We start from the raw sequence: 9,839 nt of genomic DNA, 5'->3' as shown, positions 1-9,839 counted from the left end.
CTGAAATCTTTGGCCTGAATGCCAAGCGTCACGTCTGGAGGAAACCTGGCACCACCCCTACAGTGAAGCATGGTGGTGGCAGCATCATGCTGTGGGATGTTTTTCAGCAGCAGGGACTGGAGACTAGTAAGGATTGAGGGAAAGATGAACAGAGCAAAGTACAGAGAGATCCTTGATGAAAACCTGCTCCAGAGCGCTCAGGACCCAGACTGGGGCGAAGGTTCACCTTCCAACAGGACAGCGACCCTAAGCACACAGCCAAGAAAATGCAGGAGTGGCTTCGGGACAAGTCTCTGAATGTCTTTCAGTGGCCCAACCAGAGCCCGGACTTGAACCCGATCGAACATCTCTGGAGAGACCTGAAAATAGCTGTGCAGCAACACTCCCCATCCAACCTGACAGAGCTTGAGAGGATCTGCAGAGAAGAATGGGAGAAACTCCCCAAATACAGGTTGCCAAGCTGTAACGTCATACCAAGAAGACTCGAGACTGTAATCGCTGCCAAAGGCGCTTCAACAAGTACTGAGTAATTGGTTCGAATACTTATGTAAATGTGATATTTCAGTTTTTCATGAGAGCCGATCACTCAGTTTCACAATTCCTGACATTTAATCCTAGTAAAAATTCCCTGTCTTAGGTCAGTTAGGATCACCATTTTATTTTAAGAATGTGAAATGTCAGAATAATAGTAGGGCGAATGATTTATTTCAGGTTTATTCTTTCATCACATTCCCAGTGTGTCAGAAGTTTACATACACTCAATTAGTATTTGGTAGCGTTGCCTTTAAATTGTTTAACTTGGGTCAAACGTTTCGGTAGCCTTCCACAAGCTTCCCACAAATAGTGGGTGAATTTTGGCCATTCCTCCTGACAGAGCTGGTGTAACTGAGTCAGGTTCGTAGGCCTCCTTGCTCGCACACACATTTTCTATAGGATTGAGGTCAGGGCTTTGTGATGGCCACTCCAATACCTTGACTTTGTTGGTCTTAAGCTATTTTGCCACAACTTTGGAAGTATGCTTGGGGTCATTGTCCATTTGGAAGACCCATTTGCAACCAAGCTTTAACTTCCTGACTGATGTCTTGAGATGTAGCTTCAATATACCCACATAATTGCTCTCCTAATGATGCCATCTATGTTGTGAATTGCACCAGTCCCTCCTGCAGCAAAGCACCCCCACAACGTGATGCTGCCACCCCCGTGCTTCACGGTTGGGATGGGGTTCTTCGGTTTGCAAGCCTCCCCCTTTCTCTCAAACATAACGATGGCCAAACAGTTCTATTTTTGTTTCATCAGACCAGAGGACATTTCTCCAAAAAGTACAATCTTTGTCCCCATGTGCAGTTGGAAACCGTAGTCTGGCTTTTTTATGCAGTTTGGAGCAGTGGCTTCTTCCTTGCTGAGCGGCCTTTCAAGTATGTCGATATAGGACTCGTTTTACTGTGGATATAGATACATTTGTACCTGTTTTTTCCTTTCCAGCATCACAAGGTTCTTGCTGTCTTCTGGGATTGATTTGCACTTTTCGCCACCAACCTACGTTCATCTCTAGGAGACAGAATCCGTCTCCTTTCTGAGTGGTATGACGCTGTGGGTCCCATGGTATTTATACTTGCATACTATTGTTTGTACAGATGAACGTGGTACCTTCAGGTGTTTGGAAATTGCTCCCAAGGATGAACCAAACTTGTGGAGGTTTACAATGTTTTTTCTGAGGTCTTGGCTGATTTCTTTTGATTTTCCCATGATGTCAAGCAAAGAGGCACTGAGTTTGAAGGTAGGCCTTGAAATACATCCACATGTTCACCTCGCACCTCCAATTGACTCAAATTATGTCAATTAGCCTATCAGAAGCTTCTAAAGCCATGACATAATTTTCTGGAATTTTTCAGGCTGCTTAAAGGCACAGTCAACTCAGTGAATGTAAACTTCTGACCCACTGGAATTGTGATACAGAGAATTATAAGTGAAATAATCTGTCTGTAAACGATTGTTGGAAAAATGACTTGTGTCATGCACAAAGTAGATGTCCTAACCGACTTGCTAAAACTATAGTTTGTTCACAAGAAATTTGTGGAGTGGTTGAAAAATGAGTTTTAATGACTCCAACCTAAGTGTATGTAAACTTCCAACTTCAACTGTATATATACACAGTAGCAGTCAAAAGTTTGAACTCACCTACTCATTCCAGGTTTTTATTTATTTATACTATTTCTACATTGTAGAATAATAGTGAATACATCAAAACTATAAAATAACACATATGGAATCATGTAGTAAACAAAAAAGTGTTAAAGAAATCAAAATATATTTTATATTTGAGATTCTTCAAAGTAGCCACCCTTTGCCTTGATGACAGCTTTGCACACTCTTGGCATTCTCTCAACCAGCTTCAGGTAGTCACCTGGAATGCATTTCAATTAACAGGTGTGCCTTCTTAAAAGTTAATTTGTGGAATTTCATTCCTTCTTAATGTGTTTGAGTCAGTCAGTTGTGTTTTGACAAGGTAAGGGTGGTATACAGAATATAGCCCTATTTGGTAAAAGACCAAGTCCATATTATGGCAAGAACAGCTCAAATAAGCAAAGAGAAACGACAGTCCATCATTACTTTAAGACATGAAGATCAGTCAATATGGAAKATTTCAAGAACTTTTAAAGTTTCTTCAAGTGCAGTCGCAAAAACCATCAAGCGCTATGATGAAATTGGCTCTCATGAGGACCGCCACAGGAAAGGAAGACCCAGAGTTACCTCTGCTGTAGAGGATAAGTTCATTAGAGTTACTGGCCTCAGAAATTGCAGCCCAAATAAATGCTTCACAGAGTTCAAGTAACACACACAGCTCAACATTTCAGAGGAGACGGTGTGAATCAGGCCTTCATGTTGAAATTGCTGCAAAGAAACCACTACTAAAGTACACCAATAAGAAGAAGAGACTTGCTTGGGCCAAGAAACATGAGCAATGGACATTACACTGGTGGAAATCTGTCCTTTGCTCTGATGAGTCCAAATGTGAGATTGGTTCCAACCGCTGTGTCTTTGTGAGACGCAGAGTTGGGGAACGGATGATCTCAGTATGTGTATTTACCACCGTAAAGCATGGAGGAGGAGGTGTGATGGTGTGGGGGTGCTTTGCTTGTGACACTGTATGTAATTTATTTTGAATTCAAGGCACACTTAACCAGCGTGGCTACCACAGCATTCTGCAGCAATACGCCATCCCATCTGGTTTGCGCTTAGTGGGCCTGTCATTTGTTTTTCAACAGGACAATGACCCAACACACATCCAGGCTGTGTAAGGGCTATTTGACKAAGAAGGAGAGAGATGGAGTGCTGCATCAGATGGCCTCCACTATCACCTGACCTCAACCCACATTTTTAACCTTTATTTAACTAGGCAAGTCAGTGAAGAACAAATTCTTATTTACAGTGATGGCATACACCGGCCAAACCCGAACGACTCTTGAGATGGTTTGGGATGAGTTGGACCGGCAGAGTGAAGGAAATGCAGCCAACAAGTGCTCAGCATATGTGAGAACTCCTTCAAGACTGTTGGAAAAGCATTCTAAGTGAAGCTGGTTGAGAGTATGCCAAGAGTGTGCAAAGCTGTCATGAAGGCCAAGGGTGGCTACTTGGAAGAATCTCAAATTTAAAATATATTTTGATTTGTTGAACACTTTTTTGGTTACTACATGATTCCATATGTGTTATTTCATAGTTRTGATGTCTTCACTATTATTCTATAATAAAGAAAATACTAAAAATAAAGAAAAACCCTTGAATGAGAAGGTGTGTCCAAAGTTTTGACTGGTACTGTATATATATTTCAAAATATTTATATTTATATTCTAACGAAATGCATTAAGTAATGAAGAATAATTACCTGCTGCATTCAAATATAACTTACAGCACTAGACTAAACTTCATCCTGGTATCGAGAGATAAACATGGTACTACTTTCACTGATCGCACATAAAAGAAGATAGTTCCATCATGAGAGTGCTTGGTTTGTTATCCAACTGATCTTGTGTACTTTCTGTCATCCTGTGAATCCCAAATTTCTTGTACTGAAAGAAATATTACCACTACCTTTTTAAAACCATGTATAGCTTTATTTTCTCAAAGACAATTCAATACAATCACAATCACTTTTTTTTGTATTTTAGTAATTTTAAGCATCTTTTAACACAGGGTCACCTAATAATCACGTTGTGCATTTTCAAAACACTTTTAACAAGGGCTAGGCCCTGTTGCTACCTCATATCCCAGCGATAATGCCTTTGTTTTAGATACAACAATCATGAAACCTCTAACACAATACATTAATTGGACTTTGTGAAACTCGTTTTTTTGGACCTCACTTGATTATCACTTTTTCCATGTGGTTTCTTCCTTCACAGACTCCATGAAGTGAAAAAGCTAGGTGTTCCATGAGAGAGGGAGAAMGYGGAAGAGGAGAGGGGAAGACCCCCTACTGTGCTGTTACCTATGTAGCGAGCCCTGCTAGCAGCATGACATCAAGGCCAAAGACAAGAAAGAAAAAGATGAGGATCAAAATGTCTAAGCAGCTAGCCTTACCTTGACTTCTCTCTCCCTTCGAACAGCACAAGCTGTTTCATGATGCCATCTCTCTCTTTAGCACCACCTATATATTATTTAAGAAATGGTATGTGTCTGAAATAACACCGTATTCCCTTTATAGTGCACTACTTTTGGAGCAGTAGAGGCTGCTGAGGGGGAGGATGGCTCATAATAATGGCTGGAACGGAGTGAATAGAATGGCATCAAACACATGGTTTCCATGTATTTGATACGATCCCACCTATTCCGCTCCAGCCATTACCACGAGACCGTCCTCCCCAATTATTGTTATARGAGCTTATTCATCAGAGATCCCATAACTTTACATTACTTTTAATGCTATTTTAGACKAGGACYTGAAGTTATAGGTAGCAAGCCACTTAATAATTGTTTGTATTTTTTTTATTCTGCCATCATGTGGCAACCAATTTGTCTTCTTAAATTGTTGGTCTACTTTGTTTATTCTGCTTTTCGCTGGACGGCCTTCCAATAATGAAATGATGTCATACCACCTCATCCATGTGATGCAGAAGCTATATAATTAGAGATCACATCCTTACCCTTGGGGGAGCAATGAACCTACATCCTACACTGACTCCATTAGTGGCCCATAGCTACCATTTCCGTACCGATAATAACAAACCATAACTCATATTTTCATAGCATGCATATAGTAGCTCTTGTTCGTCATGAAGTACATCCAGGACATTGGATCTCCGGATCTTCTCCCTGAAACCGAGCAGAATTCCAGTTTCTCTCCCTTCCATTGAGAAAGAATGAGACCTGAGGTAACTGGAATGATACGGATTGTCATCATGATCGCTGCCATTGACAGCCAATATATATTCCCAGCTGCTGTAAGGGGGTAAACCTGATCTCACGTCTCCTCACCCTGGAGGCAGGCATTTCCCTGCCACCATCAGTTTCTCTATCTCTCCTTGAGAAACAATGGGACCCAAGGAAACCCAGAGTAAAATGTACATTRGAAAAGTTTTTCCCTCATGTGATAAAGAAAATTCCCACATCTGGAACTTTTTCCCAAAACATTTATTTTTCACAACTTCCGTCTAGTCTCCTATCCAGGGACCGACCAGGATCAACCCTGTTTAGCTTTAGAGGCAAACCAGTAGCGGGATGCAGGGTGCTATATTGCTGGAATTAATGAGCCAAAACTTGCTGGAAAGTAGGAAGCGAAAGCAAAGGCCAGGGTAACATAACGAATGCTCAGTGGCAACTTTAGAYTGTAAATCTTGGTGGGGCAAAAAATMWAAATAAATGTTTATGCATGCCAACAAAACCACAATACAATACAACACAACACTAAACAATACCTTCATTGCACTATAACGGTGACAAACGGTGCCCACAAACTGTTAGGGCCTACATAACAGCAGAGTCCCATCAGCAMTCCCAACACCTTCTCACTGCTACACCTGGCTATCAGCGGCGCCTTGTCTGGCAGCGAAACAGTTAATTCAGCCTCATTTACTGACTTTTAATTACGGCTCAGATCCCGCTACCGGGYTCGATTTGACAACATCCGGTGAAATTGCAGAGCGCGAAATTCAAATGACAAAAATCCCAATATTAAACATGAATGAAAATACAAGTGTCATACATCATTTAAAAGCTTAACTTCTTGTTAATCCAGCCGCTTTGTCAGATTTCAAAAAGGCTTTACGGCGAAAGCACACCATGTGATTATCTATGGACAGTGCCCCGCACACAAAAGCATTACATACATTTCCAACCAAGCAGAGGCGTCACGAAAGTCAGAAATAGCAATAAAATAAATCACATACCTTTGAAGATCTTCATCTGGTTGCAATCACAAGGGTCCCAGCTACATAACAAATGGTCKTTTTGTTCGATAAAGTCCTTCTTTATATCCCCAAAAAYTCAGTTTAGTTGGKGCGCTTGACTCAGTAATCCACCGGTTTCCCTCGTTCAAAATGCATACAAATGAATCCTGTAAGTTACCAATAAACTTCTTCCAAACAAGTCAAACAACGTTTATAATCAATCTTCAGCCACCCTAATATGTAAATAAACGATACAATTTAAGACGGAGAATAGTATTGTCATTACCGGAGATAAATAACGAAGTGCGCGCCCTCACCGGAACGCGGTACAAACACTACAGCCAAAATGGAGCCATTTACAAAAACCAAAAATTCTAGCTCATTTTTCAAAAAACAAGCCTGAAACTTTTTCTAAAGACTGTTGATATCTACTGGAAGCTCTAGGAACTGCAATCTGGGAGGTATTCCTTTTATATTCCCATTGACAGCCATAGTAATCAGGGGTGAGCTGAAAAAATGTAATTCTGGATGGATTGTCCTCGGGTTTTTGCCTGCCATATCAGTTCTGTTATACTCACAGACATTATTTTAACAGTTTTTGGAAACTTTAGAGTGTTTTCTATCCAATACTACKAATTATATGCATATCCTAGCTTCTGGGCCTGAGTAACAGGCAGTTTACTTTGGGCACCTCATTCATACAAACTTCRGAATACTGCCCCCTATCCCTAAGAAAACATAMCTGATATGGCTGACTTGCCTCAACAAATGTGGTTTATACTGACAATTGAGATGTACAAACTATGACTTACGGGGACAACGAGCGGATAAGAGGCAATCTGTAATTTCCATTAAGACATTATTAAGCGAGCTAGGACGGACGTAATCAATATAACTATTTGTTCAGCACTTTTGAAATGTACAGCGACAGAATTCAGAACATGGGCGTTCTTAAAGTATTCTCCCTGTACACCAAATAGGAACCATAGGATAAGAACCATAGGATAAATAAAGGGGGCATGTAAGCATACAATGAAAGCTCTTACAATATTTGATTATTACATTTCTCTATAGGTTACYTGTACACCACCAAGTCAGAACAATAGGCTAAATTATGAGGGAAAAATGGACCAAATTATTAGGGTGAGGCACATGGGCTACTAACAGCTTACTACACAACATACACTTAGTATTGTCACACCCTGATCTGTTTCACCTGTCTTTGTGATTGTCTCCACCCACCTCCAGGTGTCACCTGTTTTCCCCATTAGTCCCTGGGTACTTATTCCTGTGTTCCCTGTTTGTCCGTTGCCAGTTCGTCTTGTTTTATCAAGTCAWCCAGCGTGTTTTTCCGTGCTCCTGTTTTTCCTCATCTCTGTTTTGCTAGTCCTCCTGGGTTTTGACCCTTGCCTGCCTTGACTCTGAACCCGCCTGCCTAACCATACTGCCTGCCTGACCTCGAYCGTGCCTGCCACTCTGTACCTCCTGGACCCTGACCTTGTTTATGATCTTTTGCCTGTCCACAACCATTCTCTTGCCTGCCCCTTGGATTATAATAAATATCAGAGACTCYAACCATCTGCCTCCCGTGTCTGCATRTGGGTCTTGCCCTGTGCCCTTATAKGTTTTACTTTCTTAGCTACATTATACATATCTCCCTGACATATTACATAATTTATGCAGCAGGATACAAGACACTTTTTAAGCGGCAATCCTTAACTGAAACATTAACAAATTATATTCCCCGCCACAGTTTTGGTAAAAAGCTGATGGATCGGGCTGGAGAAATTCAACCACTCTTAAATCCATAGACACTATGGATGCATGATATAAAATTCTAGTTTTAACCATGTTTGTCACGGATCCCTCCGGAACTGTCATTACACACACATGGTCCCTATTCACAGTGACTAGTAATTGTATAAGTGTGCCCTTTGTTCACCATTGTGCTGTCGATTATTGTTCCAATGGCCGTTGGTCGTGTGCTATGTTTTGGCTTTCATGCCACGTGTATTGTGTGATAATCATTGTGCCTTTGTTATTTATTTGAGGTACTCCTCGCTCTTTTGTTTGGGTTTCAACCCTGTGTTTTGTATAGTGTTTGTTTGGTCTTTGTCCCTGTGCCTTTACATGGCACTCTGTAATTTGGGTAAATAAAAAACCCTATTACGCATCCCTGCGCCTGTCTCCCGACACTTTATACCAACGTGATAATGTTTGTAGGCCATACAGTGTTAGTGTACATTTACTTGGTTTACAAACATTGGAGTAAAAGCAGAGTTTTCTTACATGTGACACTGCAAATATGATTTTGTGGAATTGGAAGTTAAACAATCAAATGTGCTGTTTCATATGTGAAAAACCTTTACATGTGAAAATCTCACTTTCCCATGTGGAATTGCAAGTTCACATGTGAAAAACAATCATGTGTAAAAAATCTAATTTGAAGTTTCTTATGTGAAAATGCAATTCCACATGTGAAAGTTTTTTACATAAGAAACTGCAAATTAGATTTTTACACAAGATTGTTTTACACATGTCAAACTGCAATTCACACTAGGTGAAAACATGTTATATTCTCCTCACATGTGAAAAGATGGTGTTAACGTGTGACCTGAAATTATATACATGTGAAAATACGGTTGAAATTCACATGTGAAATGAAATGTAAGCTCAACATGTGAAAATAGCTTTTTTTTTGTAAAGGCTCTGCCTGTCACATCCAATCATTCCAGAGGCTGAGGCTCATGTGTCAAATTCATGCCCAATTTCCCATGCAGTGACATTGCAGTCTTTCCCCCCACTTCTGCTCCTTGAGTGCAGGGGTAATAGCAGACTAGGCCCATTATCCAAACATGTAACACACATGGTACAAGGACCATGCAATGGGGTGGGTGGTGGATGAAATTTAGAGAATCCTTAAATTCTATGGTTATGTAGTTGCTGGGTAAGTGCATTAGATGCTTTCTTAAAACCTAGACTTACTGTAGCCCCAGATCCAGAAATGCCTTTTCTGGGTCAGTTGTATTGTGGTCTGGTCAGAATTTCCACTGTGTCAACATTACACCTAYGGTTGCAAAATTCCTGGAACTTTCAATAAATTCCCTGGTTTTCCCYAAATATCGTTTGGAGGATTTCTGGAATAAGCAGGAAACCCGAAGACCTCCAACCAGTATTTCTGGAAATCCAGGGAATTTATTGAAAGTTACCAGAATTTTGCAACCCTAGTTACACCTCACCAAGTTAGTCTTGTTAGTCTAGCATCCTTAACACTTGTGTAGGCAACCTTAACACCATTACTAGACCCGCCACCCTAGACCCGGGTGGCGCAGTGGTCTAGGGCACTGCATCGCAGTGCTAGCTGCGCCACCAGAGTCTCTGGGTTCCTGCCCAGGCTGGGCTGGGTTCGCGCCCAGGCTCTGTCGCAGCCGGCCGCAACCGGGAGATCCGTGGGGC

The sequence above is a fragment of the Salvelinus sp. IW2-2015 genome, linkage group LG25 (genome assembly GCF_002910315.2).
Source record: "Salvelinus sp. IW2-2015 linkage group LG25, ASM291031v2, whole genome shotgun sequence".
NCBI classification, from domain to species: domain Eukaryota; kingdom Metazoa; phylum Chordata; class Actinopteri; order Salmoniformes; family Salmonidae; genus Salvelinus; species Salvelinus sp. IW2-2015.
Note: the sequence above shows the minus strand (reverse complement) of the source record.